This window comes from Rhipicephalus microplus, chromosome 7, assembly GCF_043290135.1.
Source record: "Rhipicephalus microplus isolate Deutch F79 chromosome 7, USDA_Rmic, whole genome shotgun sequence".
Lineage (NCBI taxonomy): Eukaryota > Metazoa > Arthropoda > Arachnida > Ixodida > Ixodidae > Rhipicephalus > Rhipicephalus microplus.
Window position 1 is genome coordinate 101,389,840 of NC_134706.1, and position 17,901 is coordinate 101,407,740.

General features: G+C 46.9%; 1 pseudogene; it reads right to left on the minus strand.

Moving 5' to 3' along the window:
- Positions 1-450: 450 nt before the first annotated feature.
- On the minus strand, positions 451-2,743 carry LOC142767824 (uncharacterized; annotated as a pseudogene).
- Positions 2,744-17,901: the final 15,158 nt, after the last annotated feature.

Here is a 17,901-nt window from a genome sequence, read left to right on the forward strand (position 1 = left end):
GCGATTCCCTGGTGCCCCTCGTGAACCCACCGATGCATTTCTTTCCGAAGCACTCGTGGAATCACCAGCCTTGAGTCCTTCAAAAGCAGCTGCTTGCATACCGTGATGTTACCACGATGCGCCTAGGATGGCTTGAGAAGTTGGGGTGTGTAGTGCTTAGCGGGCCAACCTTGCATACAAGCTTCGATCAATGACGCACACTCGGGATCGTTTGCTTGCTCTGAGCGTATGCGTTCGAGCATTTCGTCAGAGAAGGCATACTGAACGACTCCCTCCACGTGAGCCGAAACGTCTGCTTCAGACAACTCTCCGACCAAAAGCGCAGTGTTCATCACTCTTGCGCGAGAAAGTGTGTCCGCCATAGCAATGCTTTTCCCCGGGACGTGTGTTAGCGTGAACTAGTACCGCATAAGACGCAATCTGAACCCTTGAATTCATGGCGGTAGCGAATCAAGAAGATCTCGACCCAGTAGCCAGGCATCTGTCTGAGCTTAGAGTGGTCTTGACCTTCTCAAAAACTGTCTCTTGTTGAGGTCCCCAAAACCAGTAGCTGTCCTTGTTGAGGAGGCTGCGTAAAGGAGCAGACATTGAAGCTGCATCAGGTAAAAACCTTGCGAGATTGTTTATCATACCTAACAAGGATCGAACCTCAGCAACGTTTTGGGGTCTGGGCAATTACTTGATTGCTCTAACTTTCTCGGGGTCTGGACGCACGCCGTTGGCATCGAAGATCATCCCCGAAAATGCGACCTGTTTAACTTAGAAACAACACTTTCCCTGTTGATAGTTACGCCTGCTTGTTGAAGTCGTTCGAGGACGTTACAAAGCCGCTTGTCGTGTTCCACTTTGTTCTTGCCGTACACCAGAATGTCCTCCATGTAGTTCAGTACTTCACCTAGGCCTTCTAGGACTTGCGAGAAATTTCTTTGAAAAATTTCAGGTGCGGATGTAATCCCGAACGCCAACCTGGGGTAGCAGTACCACCCGTACGGCGTAATGAACGTCGTGAGCTTTTGATATTCAACGGAAAGCCTAATCTGGTAGAAACCAGAATGCGCGTCTAGTTTAGAGAAGACTTTGGCTTCCCGAAAGCTTCTCTTAACTTGCTCAATTGTTGGCAGTTGATGAAGCTCTCGTCTGACGAACCGGTTCAATTGAGTTAAGTCAACGCAGATCCTTACTGCTCCAGACGGCTTCATTACAGGAACGATAGGCGCGCACCATTCTATCGGTTCTTCAACCTTCTGTATTGTTCCTTCTCGTTCTAGCCTGTCCAGTTCTTCTTTGACTTTTTCTTTCATGGGAATAGGAACCCGTCGCGGTCTAGACAGACTGTACGGGATTGCATGTGGCACAAGGTGTACGGTGTGTTCTCCCGATATGGCACCCGTGCCTTGGAATATCTTGGGATACTTGCTTCCGATATTGTCCGCAGTGTCTAATTCATCTAGGAAGCGAACAATTTCCAGAGCTTTTATGGCTGGTAGTCCCAACAAGTGCTTGCGCAAGTTCTGCTTTGTTGTGAACAGCTGTCTCTCCAAGATATTTTAGCGTCAAACTTTCCGATTGTACGGATGCTAGTATTCTAGGTCGTTTAAGATCGGCTGCGTTTTCCAGAGAAGGCGGAAGAAAAGGATAATATTCACCGATGACTGTCACTTCGGATCCCGTATCTACTTTCATGCGGAGCGTCAGGTCGTTTATCTTTACCGTCACGAAATGCTCAGATTGTGTGTTCGCGCACTTCTCGACCGTGCCTATAAACTTGCCATCTGCTTCGGCAATGCTATCGAGATTTGTGTCTCTTTGCTTCTTTTTTCGGTATGCCTTTTCATAGTGGCCCAACTTCCGGCAAAATCTGCACGTTTCTTTTTGCGCTGGACACTTGTGTCGCGGGTGAAATGGTCCGGCGAAATAACTGCAGTTATTTTGTTGATAAGCGGGCTTCTGACAGCGAGTAAACGTGCTCTTTGCAGCGACTTTCTTGGGCTTTACTGCGGCGAAACAAGCTTCTGGGACTGCGCCCTCATGATCGTTTAGTTCTGCTTGCTGTTGCTTTACGGTTTTGCTCGTACGCACTCTTGCCAAAGCAGTGGCCATCATTAGCTTGGGTTCCATCTGCAGTTCTTCTGAAAGAACCTGGTCCCGTAGTCCTACTACAAAGCGGTCTCTTATTAGGCGTTCTTTCATGCCTGCGAACTCGCATCTTTCGGCTAACTTGCTAAGCTCGGTTGCGAACTGGTGTACTGTTTCTCCCAGTTGTTGGCGGCGTGTAATAAAGCGAGCACTTTCGTAGACTATGTTCTTGGTGCGGACAAAGTAGTCATTAAATGTAGACTTTACGAGCTTGAAGTCTTCCATTCCTTCGTCTTTTACGTTTAGCAACCGAAGAATCTTCCTCGACTTTCTGCCCATAGTATAGAGAAGAGTCCTTACTTGAACGTCGTCTTTTTTCTCATGAACCCCAGACGCGAATCTGTAGTCGTCAAATTCGTCCATTCAGGCGGCCCAGTCCGCTGCGTTCTGGAAGTCGAAGGGCTTAGGAGGCTTGATTCCCGCCATTCTGAAGCGTTGTCGCCGATACAGCTTGTTCTCGTAGACGCAGTTGCCAGTCGCTCGCTTGTTGTCGGGGCCGCTGAAGGGCTAGTTGGCTACATTGGATCCACTTCTGACACCATGTCAAGCTCGTCAGAGTGCACGAGTGTTGAAGATTGGGCGAGTTGGTTCGTCGTACTTAAACTGGTATAGCGCATTACGGGGAAGAAGAAATGGCCGAGCAGACCAACACAAGAGGACAGAGCGCTATAGCGCTCTGTCCTCTTGTGTCGACCTGCTCGGCCGTTCCTTCTTCCCCGTAATGCGCTATACTAGTTCAAGTTCGTCAGAGTGATTGACAGACGCTCGTTACATCGTGTCCAAGAAAAAAAGCCCTCTTTAAAGTTTCGTCATAAAATATACACAGTCAGAATGATCACATGACTCCCGTGATAACCGGATAAAGGAAACCAAGATAGCGCGTTTCTTGGCGCTTGTCTCTGGAGCAGGCGGCCACGAAATGCAGCAGGATGACGTCACAGATTGAATCGAGGGATCACTCTAGCGTTTGCGCGATGGTCTGTTCAAGCATTATCGGTAACAGCCGTTCAAGTACGATTTGAATTGTCTCAAGGAGTTGCTGCTGCGGTACAGATTCTATAGGCAAAATGCGTGCTGAGGTGGTAATTGGTTGCGACGATGGTGTGGCTGGTTCTTCTGTGTCTGGAGCCTTTCGTTTAGGGGGTAGGGGGTGGGGGTGGCATCGGCGTGGAGGTCAGGAGAGTGAATCAAAGAAGAGGACGGAGGTTGCTGGGCAAGTTGTTTCCGAAGAGCAGCGTTTTCAACGCGAAGTTCTTGTACTAACGTACGGAGTGAACGCAGCTCCAGTGTGATAGTACTTAACATGGTTTCCTTATTAGGGGTGGTGGTTTGTGTACTTTTAGGTGCTGTATTATGTATGCAGGCAGGTTGGGAGGCAATGCTAGCCCTCGCTAGCCCACGCAGTTGCCTGGGTTTGCGAGGGAGACGCTGGGCAGATAGGAGCAGCATTGGAGTATCGGACGCGCTTCCCTGGCCAGTTGGGGATTCCGGAGCGTTCGAGGCATGCTTGCGTTGCTTGTTTCGGTGGCTAGAGATCCATGCGGCTTCGAGCGTGGCGTCTTCAGAGGCGATCTCAGTTCCTTCGACTTCGACCACTTACTTCCTTGGTTAACACTGCTGCGATTTCTGAAGGTAGGGCTCAACGTGGGCGAGTCAGATGGAGTTGGGTGGCACCGGCGTCCATGATACCGGAGGTACCGGTGCGTGACGGCAACCTGCAAAAAGCGGTTCTCAATGCAAACCAAGCCATATGGCGAATGAGTCGAGAGAAAGGCTTAGAGGTGGTGTAAATAAAAAGAGTGGTGTATAGGTGGGGTGCTGTCATTTACCATGCCGTTCATTCACGTCACGTAATACGGAGTTTGGTACATGTGAAGCTAGCAAAACGGCCGCGAGAGCATCATGAGCGCACCACAAGCGTAGCAAGTAGTTATGTTCTTACATGACACGAATCACATGTTCATCATGTTGCGCCAGTATTCTACATTCGTGATTCATTTACGTCCCGTGACATCAAATTTGGTATAAGTGAAGCTAGTAAAACGGCCACCAGCACATCATGAGTGTGACATGTAGTCATGACACGCATCTCATATTTATCATGTTCAAACTAGTCTCATAACTTCGTCATCCATTCACGAACAATAATACCGACTTTGGTATATGTGACGCTAGCAAAATTGCTGGGAGCGCTTGATGAGCGTGGCATGTAGTCATGTTGTTACATGACATGCATGTCATGATTTTCATGTAAGCGTGTGTAGCTTGTGTTTGATTAGCAATTATGACATACCATTTTAGTTTTGCAACATGCCATCTCACCAAAACCACCACAAGAGCTGCAGAACCATGAATTTTACCTCATTTCATTCATGACATATATCTCGATTTTCAGGTTATGACTTGTCAAATGTGTTCTTCATACAGTCATGTAATGCCATACTTAGTTTGGTAACGATACCATTATCTAAGCGGCCAAGAGAGCTAACAGTCGGAGGCGACGATGGATAGATAGATAGATAGATAGATAGATAGATAGATAGATAGATAGATACGCTCAATGTCGCCGAAGTACGCTAAGATTTGCTTCGCATTTAAAAGTGTTGCTTTGGCACTCGGTAACTTTTAGTTTCGATGCATATCCTCTATAAGGATACCGTTCTTCCGGATTCGACAAAACTGCGTGCTGTTGCCGACATCCCCAAGCCGAAGAGGCTGAAAGAACCTCGCAGCTTCCTCGGCCTATTCTCGTATTTTCATCGCTTTATTAGAAGCTTTGCCTGCCTTATATCACATTTGACTGAACTTCACCGCTGCAACTATGACCTTTCCGGGTGGTCACCGGCTTGTGACGATTCCTTCGCCACACTTCATCGTCTTTCTACATCACCTTCAATCATGCGAAATTTTGACCCCTATGCCCCTACTGAAATTCCTACGGATGCTAGTGGTGTCAGTCTCGGTGCTATGCTTGCCCAGCGTAAACCAGGGTTTGATGAATACATCGTTTTTACGGCAGTCATGCCCTCACGAAATGGGAAACAAACTATTCAAATAAATGAGATAAAAATTTCGCCACTGTATGGGCCATAGCATGATGCGACTGTATGTTTACGGGCGCCCATTTGGTGTGGTTACCGAGCCACATTCCTTACGCTGGGTTTTCTTATCACTTCTGAAGGAATGAAACATGATTCATCGTACCACCACTGTGTACTACTATTCACAAACAAACGGCGTTACAGAACGATTCAACAGATCATGAGGGGATATTATTTCAAAAGAAGTAGCTTCTGACCACTCCAAATGAGACCATAATCTCACTTTTGTGACGCACGCGCATAACACTGCCGTACAGATAAACAGCGCATTCTCCATACCTCCTTCTTTGCGGACACGATCCTTCTTGTATTCTGGACACCAGTTTACCGTACCGCCTTGACATTCCATGCTGATGTCACAAGCTGCTAAATACGCAGAAGAGAGTCACCAGATTGCTCGCTTCGTAATAGTGCTGATCACCAATGCCAACAACACCATCGTGATAGCTCGCCGCCTTTTCTATAGTATGCTCCCGATGACCCCGCCTGGCTTTGGATTCCCTACAACCAGCCCTGGTCAATCAACAAAACTTGTATCCAAGTATCCTCACCCCAACCATGTGGTTCAACAAACGTCACCTGTGAACTACATCCTGGAGCCGTGTGCACAATCCTCCGATCAAGGATGCCGTGGCAATGAGACTGTTCACATAGACCACGTGAAACAATATTACGACACTTCTGTCGTCTCCTGCCCATACGTCGCCAGTTTGGCTCGTATCCGGAGTGGAAGGAACTATAGTGAAGAAGTATGCTACTTGGTGATGCAGAGGCTACTTGTCAAGACGAGATCAAGAAGTCGTTCTGTTGTGTGTCCAGCTCTGACAATCTCAGAAGAATCTCGTGCCCTAGCAGCGTTCCACGCATTAGCACCGCCGTTTCAAACTGCTGAACTTAGTGCGGGCCCCAGGTCACAACGGATTACAATTAGGCTAATTGGCCGATACCTTGGCGCGAACATCATTTGATGAACCAGTAATTTTAGTACTTCCCGAGTTAGAATACTTGTCAGGGGTAAGGTATAGGAAATTCGCTAATTTTACAGATAGTTTGGAAAATATCACAAAACGTACAGATAATCAGCACCTCAAATTTTCATAGAAAGCCCAGTGGAGTAGGTCGAAAAACTAGAAATGTTCATCTCCAGGTTACGGTGTTGTGTTCCCCCATTAAATTTTTATTTACACAGAGCTGGTTTGACACTTCCCCCCCTAAATCCGTTCAACTAATAGTCAGAAACAATTGAACATTATTTCGGCTCATATTTGAACTATGCAGTAATTAGGAAAAGACTTCTAGCTATTCCTTTTGCGAAGCTAGGTTTAAATTACCCTCAGAGAATGTTCTAGATATTGATGCCTCTGTTTTGGGAAATTGCCACCGAGATGCATCCGCTGCGGTGTGTAATTTTATTCAAGACTCTAAACGTTTTTAAACATAAAGCCCACGTTACCATACACTCAAAAAATAGTGGGTCGAGAAGTAATTTTTGAATTGGGAGAAATCCGCGACATGCCAAATTAGTCGAGTTTGGCGAAACCAGCTGTCTGGTTGGCTCCCACAATCAAGGTATAGTTATTAGTGTCTATTTTTCTGTTGATTTTTTTCTCACTCTCTGAATCTTTGTTTTTTTATATAATGCCTTCATTCTACAACTTTCTTCCTTTTTTGTTGTAAGCAATAGTGTAGTTATCGTCCATATGAGACTATATGTTCTCTTGGCTAATCTCCCAGAGTGGGCACGAGCCATGTATTCTAGGCTACAAACAAACAAACGAACAAACAAATCAACGCTTAGGCTAGATCCGCCATTACGACGCCAGTTGTCATTACTGCTATTCTGTTTGATAAGAAAGTGCTGCTCCTAAAGGCCTTGTTTTATTAGGTTCCATGGAGGTAAAAGTGCTTCAACCCCGTGTTATGAGATTTGGGTGCACGGTGAAAATTCAGTTGCTCTAAATTTTCGTAGCACTCCACTACGTTGTCTCTCACAATCGTAAAGTGGTTTGGGACGTTAAATAACACATACCAATGAATGAAATGACCGTTCATATGTTGCTTATACGAAGTCCTATACATGTGCGAGTACAAACCAAGTTAGCAGTTGGCGCATGGGCGCTTTGCTTCCTAGAGCAGCGGTTTGCTGCACATGCCTGCACTCCGCACGCGTGCGCCGCGCCTAGGCGAAGCCAACGGCGCTTCTTAACGTCCATATACGTTTATCACTCAAACGGCTCAGATAATTTTAAATATTGAAATATACTTGAGCGAAGACGGAAAACACACGTGAAGGGAAGACTATACGAGCGCTCGAATAGTCATGCTTTCGGCTTCTTTCGACGGCAATGCGGGTCCAGGACAGTGCTACATAAATCAACTTCAGCGCATGGCACCTAACGACAATTGACGTTAACTCGACGTGACGGCTTTATCGAAGGACTACATGTGTAATGATCATAAAACTGGGTAGGCAGGACTGCAACTACTATTCATGTTTCACGAAGATTACCGTCTATTTGAAAAGCACTTCCGACACCTGGATTAGTTCTGTAGTAGAGTGTTCGACTGCCATTTAAAGGGCTTGGGTTCAATTCCTGCTGGGACCCTGAAATTTATTATTGGCATTTATCGGGAGGTCAACCTTGCCTTTCTCAGGTTTTTCTCTACAGTGACATTTATTGCTTGCCTTAGTTAGGTTGACGCTCCCGATGTCGAGTACTGCTAAACGTTCATGCATTGAAATCCCTCATGTATTTTTTCATTGTTTCTGGATGGATACTATGTGTCAATCACCTCTGGCACATACCCGCCCGTGCGTATGTGCCACTATCTGGTGGGAAGTGTGTGACGACGTACGCGACGGGATTGGGACATTATTAATGTCTTGACCAGCGCATCCTATTTGTCAAGCCATCTTACCCTCCTATGCTTATTTTGATTCACGCCAAGTTAGGGGGGGTACTGATGAGAGCGCCCGAACGTTAGTGGTTATATAGATAGATACGCTCAATGTCATTGAAATTTACTAAGACATTTTTCGCATTTGAAAACAAAAAATAAAGGATATGCTGTGAATAATGATTGTGCATGAATGGTGCCTGAGGGACATGACGAGCTTGGGCAGAGAAGTGACCTCGAAGCGCGCAACACAGCCTTTGTGATCATGAAGGTAATATTTAGGTTTGGCACGTGGATCGAAGAAACAAGGAGGAATTTCCAGGTTGGCGCGAGATGAGCGTGTGTTGGGAGCCAGACAGTAGATTCCAACGAGAAGAAAAGCATTTTGAATTTATCAGTCAGCATGGTCGGGTGTATTTCTGCGTGCCTAATGGAGGTCACAAGTCGGAGTGCTTTGCCTCCCTTTGCTTCAAGTCTCCAAACTAAGTACATGGGGCACCTCAGAGAAATAGTCGCGTCCACCACACACATCATTCTGTGCAAGCGCGAGTGTTGTTCTGCCTTTCGAGAGCCACAAAACAGCTTTAAGTTTTCGAATCAGTGAAGCTAGTGTATTCTGTACACCTCCGAAGGTTTTCACTTTTAACGATGCCGTCAGGTGAAATGTCTGGCGGTTGCCAACGATCAAAATGTACTGCAACGCTTGATTTCAACTCTTGGTGCCAACACCATGGAGATTGCAGGCGACTATGTCTGGAGCGAAGGCGACTTGATGTCACGCACATAATTGAGAGCTTTTTTGCAACAACTCTGCTTCTCTTCCTAATCCACACTCCTGCATGAAACGTAATAGAGCGGTTGACTGGGCTAGTTGGTATGGCATACTTGGGTTTTAGCAGCGCGAAAAATGCACAAAAGACAAGAAAGGGACGAGACAAGCACTGTCTCGTCAGTGCTTGTCTCGTCCCTTTCTTGTCTTTTGTGCATTTTTCGCGCTGCTAAAACCCAAGCCTGCATGAAAGTTCCTACGGTTTTCGGCCCCCCACAAGAAGACATTCTGTACACACGACCCACAGGCAGCCGCCTAGCACACTGCGTGGTTGAACTTGATGGAGTGAGCTTCGCGAAGGAGCTACTTCAAAACAAAACGCTGGCATGCAGGCGGCTCTTGCTTGGTCTTTTCCGCCACATTACGGCCTCGAGTAAATATTTTATACCTCCTACCGCACGTGCACTTGCACCTCACGCACCGCACACCATGGCTTACTGAAAGTGTAGTCCCGAGTTTAAACTTCACAATCGGGGTGCATCAAAAGCACCCGCATACACCACCTCAGCACTTCCAGACGAGTATCTGGGCGTATCCAGGGACGTTCTGCGAAGTTTTTCAATATGCCTGCAAAGCTTGTGATTCAAAAATGACCCTTGCAACGATGCGTGAGCTCTCTCCGCGCATCACGCAGGTTTAGAAAGCGTGCATCTATGTCCGAGTTAGCAATTTTAGTAACCCTATTGGAAAAATTGCCATGGTGGATACTGGAAAACATGGTGGGCGTAGTGGAAATAATAGTGGGCATGGTGGAAATTATGATGGCTATGGTGGGACGTAGTGGAAGATATGGTGGTTATGCCGGGACATACTGGGTGGTATGGTGTACAGATGATGGGTAAAGTGGAAATGATGGTGGAAAGCAGAGGCTAGATAGTGGGCAATAATGGGACACTCTGCCCACCATTGCGATAATGCTGGGAAGCCCTAAGCATATGGTGGGTGGTGCTTATTATGGTGGGCTACATGGTGTACCAAGCTGAGAAACTCTTCCCACCATTGCGATAATGCTGGGAAGCACTAAGCAGATGATGGGTGCTGCTTGTTATGGTCGGCCACATGGTGTACCAAGCTGAGAAGCTTTGCCCACCATCGCGATAATGCTGGGAAGCAGTAAGCAGATGATGGGTGGGTTTCTAATGGCGGGCAATTTATATAGTGTACCAAGCTGGGATCTGTACACCACATGTTCTACCACCATGATTTCCACCAAAGGTTTGGCCTACTGACCAAGCCCGTACAATTGTGTTATCCGTGCTTCCGGGTTTCAGAATACACAATTACGACGATTAAGTATGACAATACAGCGCAGCCATATATGGCATCAATTAACCTAAATGAAGCATTTTTCATTGTGTGTGGTGTCCGCTCAAGAAGCAACAAACATCGATGCGACGCGATTAAAGCACTCCCAGAGAACGTAATTAAGTGTCTTCTCACCGACAGCCGCCGGTCGCACTCGCCGGCACTTCTCTAGCTTTTGTACGAGAACTCACACGTGGCAATTCGTGTGCTTGGTGAACCGTTATGATAGCTTAATGTTTCCGGCACACTGCATTCGTTTTGGCCAAGCCGTTATGTAGTTGTTGCTTTAGCGAAAGAGCTACAGCATTGCGCTGGCGCGACCGCCCTCTACATTGCGCGAAAAGCATCCCAATAGTGAATCAAATAAATTAGGCGGGCGTATCTATGGAATGAGCCTAGAAGCGTCATAAAGCGTGAGCAGATGTCGCCCTTCAGAACGAGCGCGAAATGAATATTAAACTTGGCAGACCCCGCCGGTAAACTGTTGCTGCTCCCCAGTCCACTTGGTTTTTTTTCTTGAATTTGTGAAAAATTGCACTAGTGCCATTAACAAAGTGGCAATCGTTACAGGCCGCAGTTGCTTGTGTTTAATAAATGTGCAATTTTTAGTAGCATGTGTAGATCTTGTCTATGTTGTCTACACGACAAACATAACTAAAGTTGAACCTTAAGTTTGTATGCCAACTAAGTATTTAACACTGAATCAACGTCATGTTGGTGTGGCGCAGTGGTTAGCGTTTTCGAATGGGAATCCGCAGGTTGCACGTTCGATCCTCCGTGGCACCTTAGTTTTTTTTTACGGGACGGGTGTTTTTTAGACCGTTTTTATAGAATTCTTTTTTATTTTTTGTGGCAGCTCGTCACGGTGATTCTGACGTCATTTCGCGCTCAAGTGTTTCCGGCACTGCAGCATCCACTATACCCACCATGCGCCATGGTGGGCGTTTCCCACCATTCACCCACTACATTAATCCACTATAATGGTGGGTGGTGGTTTCCACCATGCCCACCATTCGTTTTTTTCCGATAGGGTAACGAGTGGGCACGTACGCGTGTGGAGGTCATTAGAGTGGCCGGCCGCCATTCCTCGTACTAACACTTCACGACAGTTCTCACCATCCCCAATTCCATATGCGTAGAAGTGTGCCCGTTTTGGTTAGTTGGTATGATACGACGACAGTTAGAGCGTGAGAACACAATGACGACAGCACTTCTCTCCTTCTTGTTCCTTTGTCGTCATTCCTTTCTCGCGCTATAACCATCCCCTAGCTGCGTGTCTTCCACTTAATCTAGCGTGCATGGTCTACCGTTTGTGCGATGGCCTATATATAGGGACCACTGTCTCGACATTAGCAGAAAAACCATGCAAGTTGGTAATCCTGTGTTTTGCAAAAAACTAACGGTCGGGTGCGTGTGCCATGTGTCAAGACTCACGAAACCGAGTTCTCTATACAGGTGGGATAGGCTGTGTTTCTATGTAAGGTGAATCACGAGTTTAATACATCGTACTAGAGTGGACTTCTCTTGCCTTCAGATTTGCTGTACCCCACAAAATCTGCACGGCCTTCAAGTCTCTGCACGAGAAATGGGTTCAACCAATATACCTTAATTTACTAAGGCGGCAGTGAAATAGGTTTCGTTCGTCAGGAGAAAGTATTCTATAACTTTATTGGGCGGAAACTGAATCTTTCATTGCCCATAGTAAATTGAAGGATGGGATTTACCAAATAGCATACCGCTGCTTCTAACAGGGTTGTTCATATAATGCTCTTTGATACTGAGGTTATTCTCCTGGCGGATTTACCAAAGAACTGCATGGCTGGGTGTGATGGCCCCGTATTGTATCCTTGGTATTTCGATGGTCACATTACAACATGCGGTCGGTTAAGAGATAACATCTTAATCGTGAAAGGAAGTGTTTGGCCCCATGGATACTGCATCCTCTTTGCATTTGCGAGTACTGGTTTGTATCGCAGAGCTGGGTAATTTTTTGGAGAAGCCAGAGCCCAAACGAAAGAATAAATAGGTGATGAGACTATTTGAGTACACGTGCATGCTACGCCTATCTAAAAGAGATTATGTCCTATTGAAGCGCTACAGGCGGCTGTTGAACACTGTATATAGCTGTTTGACGTCTAGCGTTTGTTCACTCAGCAGCAGCATCCAGCTGTACATATATATGGTCGTGACGCAGTGCTATGTCATAAAGCATTCACATGATTTTACGGTAAAGAATCGATGTGGGTGTTCGGCTTAGGATAGGTGCTGCTGTGAGGTGGATAATGGAGAGAATCTGTCTGTGTGGAATCTTGATCTTTTGGGACCTCCTGAGATGCCAGCACCGCGGCTGAAGAAACACGCTCAGTGCTTTTGCTTCATGGTGGCTGTTGAGGTAGCCGGTGTGCATGAAAATGGATTTTTTGTAGTGTAAAGGGTGCCTGTGTTAAGGGTATAGGTTTTACCTGGGCACGCACTGACGGCTGCTTGAAAATGTATTGGGAATATTAGTTGAATGCTTCAGGCATCCCTTTCAAAGTCGAAAGCAAGGCAGCACCTAGTTTTCTGGCACAATTTCAAAGTCACCAGGGAGGAGCGAAGTAGGCAGTAGGCTTACATATATCGACACATGTTTCTTCGAAAACGCGTTCTAGCTTATGAGTGAAGACATGTGCAATTGGCACCTCAACAGATTGATAGACATGTGGAGTTTAACGACCCGAAACCACCATATGATAATGAGAGACGCCATAGTGGAGGGCTCCGGAAATTTCGATCACCTAGGGTTCTTTAACGTGCACCCGAATCTGAGCACACGGGCCTACAACATTTCCGCCTCCATCTGAAATTCAGCCGCCGCAGCCGCGATTCGATCCCGCCACCTGCAGGTCAGAAGCCGAGAAATTTAGCCACAAGACCACCATGGCGGGGCAATTCGCACCTCGAGCCACAACATCAGCAACTTTGCATAGTTTTCCTGAAAGGCGGAGGTTGGGGCAAGCATGCGACGTCATCAAAAGTGTAGTGTATTGGCTCCGTCGATTTTCAGCTGGGCTCCGGCCCAAATCGTCATACCCAAACAAACGCGGCATTGTACGACTTTGAACACCAAGCGGCACAACTGGATACCCACTTAATACAGGTGGACTGTTCTTTCCAAGATTGCAATGGTTCGTTTACCGAACATGAAGGCCCCGTAATTACCAACACCGATGCTCGGCCCAAGTTTAATAAGCCCTCCTAGATAAAAATAGCGTGTTCCGCACTCCAACTACGTGGATATCACCCCGCGGTGATCGGGCGGCCCTCAGCCCGAACCAATGGCGACCCAAGTTCGAAGCTTTTTCTGAAATTTTGAAACCAGGCATTGATTAAACCAGCGAATGCCGTTTCTAGAACAAAGCCAAGGCGATGGTGTCCGATGCCACTCTGGCAGCCGGCTCGTCCACCATTGAACGCCCCCGCGCGACGCGCACTACGAGACGCAAGGGAACACTGCTTGCACCTTCGTGAAGGTCCAAGCCGTGTTTAATGCTGTAGCCTGTTCCCGAATGTTACGTTGCCGTCATCAAACCAAGATAACACTTTTTGTTTGATGAGGCCGTTAAAGAACCCAAGGTGGTCTAAATTTCAGAACCCTCTACTACGGCGTCTTTCATAATTATAAGGTGGCTTTGGAGCATTAAATTTCACGTATAAATCAATCAATCAGTTCTTTCACAAGGCGTTCACGGATATCAGCTGTGGCACGCCATCTCAGCCTACGTCGGGATTGTACGTACCCGCGGATACACCGTACAGCTGTCGCGAGACCGAACCCTCATTGTCCTGCATATCCTATACGTCGATGCAGTAGACCCCCTCATTGGGACTTTGCAGTGAATTCCAAGAAGCAGTCAGATCCGCTCCTGTGTTACCTTAAGACAAGACGGCGGGCACATGCCATGAAGTGATCGTTGTCCATAACACAGACGCGATGGAAACTTGAACACAGAGTCTCCTGACGTACCAGCACCATCGTGAAAATCTTTAAATTCGGAACACCAACCAAGGCACGCATCAGCATCTCAGTGTTGTGATCGGCATTCATGTCTTGGTACGGCTTGATCGCGTGGGATGCCATCAGCTAGATCTACCCCAATTTTTTCTGGCTTTGCAGCACACACTCAGGCGTCCAGAGACAGACGAAAACCGAAGAAACATACTTCATATTCTGCAGAGTCACCGGCTCGCTTCACCGAATATACTTTGGACATGCTCGACTGAGAGATTGCCTAGAAAGGTCTGTTTCCAATCTTAGTTCTGGCTACCTCTGCGTTGGTTTGGTCACTAAAGTAGACTGGACAGTAAGCCAGCACCTTGGCTCCGTGTACTGCGATGTTTCCAGCATTCATTGGTGCATTCACTTCTTTGCGACCAGCACTGTAGCTAACCGCTGCTGATGAGTCAAGTCCGCACCTTGGCAATCGCTGAATCGACACTGCGTGTGGGACACCACGTCTTCGCACTGTGGTAATCGTGCCGTGTTGTCACATTGTGTATTGTGTGTGTTTTTCCCTCACCATGCCACAAACAGGGTGTTCCACTATCCGCTATTCTAGGTTGGGAAGGAGGTGGTGTTTGACTCCTTTGTAGGCGGAGATAATGACGACAATTTCATTTTTTCTCCTTAAAGGAGAATATTGAGAAGACAACGGCATAAAACAAAAGCCCCGAGACACCCGACGACACTTCCTTTACTTTGATGTAGAATCACGCTACCTTCAACATGTGAAATACTGTAAGTCAACATTCCTGTTACGAGCTTCAGTTCCTGTGGTCGTATTCGTCCAAAGATTTGGGTAAGGTGAAGTGCTGTTACGTGCAAGCTCATGTCTATAGAACATGGGTATGTTGTTTAAGAACATGGTCGTGTACATGTGAAACTAATACAGATCTATTCCGGGCGGCGGGCAGTAGTGGGTTGTCGGGTACCGTGTGGATCAATCTCCAAGTCTGCATTTGAACGCATGTGCACTCAGTGGACTCCACGCTCCGCTAGTGGAAGGTGTGCCAGCCCCTCACGACTGTGTTCCCCGGTGTTCTGTGTGTAGTGGCGCCCATCCCCACCAACTTTCACGGCTGTGTGGTACAAGTACGTATACGTAAAATGACCTCCCTGAGCGGCAGCGAAAAGAAATTGGCCTCTAAAACGACAAGCTGCCATCTTTGGTAACCAATTGACCAGCCTCGCTGAGACAACTTAAAAACCGACCAGCTGATACGACCTCCAAGAGGGGCTGAAAAGCGACCATTGACAGCGTACACGGCGACTTGAAGAAATAAACGACGGAGGCGCACGGTAAGACCGGGGCCTGTGCTTTTCGCACACTCGAACGTTCTTACTTTCGAAGTTGAAACCGCCAGCTTCCAACCGCGGTATAGCTCGCTTCCATTTCTCTCGGAGTTCGGCGCTACTTGGGAAACATAAGAGCGACGCCTTTTCTTTGTTGCTTCGGCATCCGGAGCTGCAACCCGTCACACAGCACGTCTTAGGCATTGTTCATTCGAATTTTCATGCCGTCCACCTTGAGTACGGTGCACTGGCACATGAAGTTCGCGTTTCGCTGATGCAGAAACCGCGAGCTGCCACCCCGCAACGCCTTCGGGATGCCGCCGCGGCCAGTGCATTCCGCCGGGCGCAGCGGGGCGATGGCCCCTCTAGGACGGCTTGCGCCGCGTAGCGGCCGCTCTTGGCACCATATCAAGCTCTCCCATAGAGTGACGGAGAAGTTTCGTGACCAGAACGGTATTAAGGGACTGTGGCTTTATGAAGCCAGCCAATTCAGTAGGCGTTTTTCTCACTTGCTGCCGTGGCTAAGTAACATAGGAATTTATGTGTTTCTGGAGAAGTCTCAAAATTCTTTGATGTTTACTTGCTGTTCAGTTCACCTAACACACAGTTTCAGTTTTTTCCGCTTGCCTGTATCGGCCTACAGTGAGTATGACTGTTCAACATCGATGATTGCTAGGCTGCATTGTGCCAACAAGATATCAATCTGAGGTACGCTGTAGTGTGCGTGCCAAGATTGTGACCACTTGGGGTTCTCCAATGCACACATACCTTTGGTTCACGGGTGTTCTTTTTATGTTTCGTCCCCATCTAAATGCCGCCATTGTGGTCCGAGATGCGTCCCGCACTATCAAGCATAAGACCGCGACACCACCCGTGCTATGCTGTCACAGTGGATTACCTGATCAACGTCCACGTACATGCATACTGCAGAGAGGATGTACATATGCCACCAGAAAAAAAGTGATGCCACAGCCACTACCTATTTTTTTACAACAGAGGTGCGCACAGTAGTATCGTCGCCACATGGGCATATAAGCCAGTAGTACCATAATATAAAATCTCGACCAGAAATTGATTACGAGGAAGTTGCCATCACTGCACAACACCGTCTCCTCTATGCCTTATGCATAGATGCAGTCCGCTTCGCAGAGCTTCTCTCCGTTTTCAAGTGCTATTTATGTGAGAGTAGGCTTCAGACATTTTTTTAAAAGCACAGTACAGTATTACTGGCGCAATGGCTCTTAGAGCTGTTCGTGCCAAAATGAAGCATGGCAGCGCCACAAGTTCGTCCTCTCTCTGCAGCCGGTCCGCGAATGGCTGAATTTTGTCGTGACTCTCTGCCAAGTGCTGTTTTTTTGGCGAGCCACCAATCCAGTCCTCGTCTCCCACGAAACCTGGACTTTGTATCACTGCAAGTCTCAAAAAGCAAGTGAATTTTTGGAGGTTAATTTAATGCAAAATGAACAACATAGAAAACCATATAACCAAATCTTTCATAGCACTTGAAGATAGCATTGTAAAATAATTCAGGAGCCTTGAATAATCCGCAACTGGCAGTGCTGGAATTGGGTTTGCATAGATGTTTTTCATGTTGTGTTGTCTATCTGATGGTCAGCAATCCTCTTGTGTAGTATTAGCTGATGCGTGCCCAACAAAAATCCAGAGTTGAAAGTTCGTGCGGTCTGCGTCTTGTTGTCCTGTTATAAATTTATACAGCCATAGGCTGTAGCTGCCGACTAGTTCACCTGGCTTTCAACTCTGTAAGTCATGTTTAAAAATCATGAAAGACCTTGTGTTTATTTGTAGTTATTCAAACAAGCTTGTTTTATACAAATTTATTTGAAACGTATTCCTAAATATTTTGGTTTGTGGCAGATTTTTATGCACAATGACTGTTGAAGTATTTGTTCATTTCTTTTCATATTGGCCACACGGCATTTAATGTAGAAAGTACATTATAGCGTCTGCTGTCATTGTTTTTCATTGTTTGAGCTTGCATATATGTTATACTGCAGTGTCTAGAACATATTTCGAGGTGGTTATTTCTATTCCCGCATGCAGGTGTTTGAAAAAGCTCAGCATTTCATCAAGACGTGGCTGTTGAAGTTTGTTGGCCTCGATGGCGGTTAGGAAGGGCACTTCGCAAATGTGTTCATAGATTTAAAGCCCGATCGCTGCTGCCCCTCAGAGCAGGAATCTGCGAAAGTCTGTGATGGATGGTTTCCTGCCCAACCGCTGCTTGCAGGACCCTGGGGAGCCCACTGTCGTTGCCTCATCTCCTGCTGCCGCCTCTGAATAAT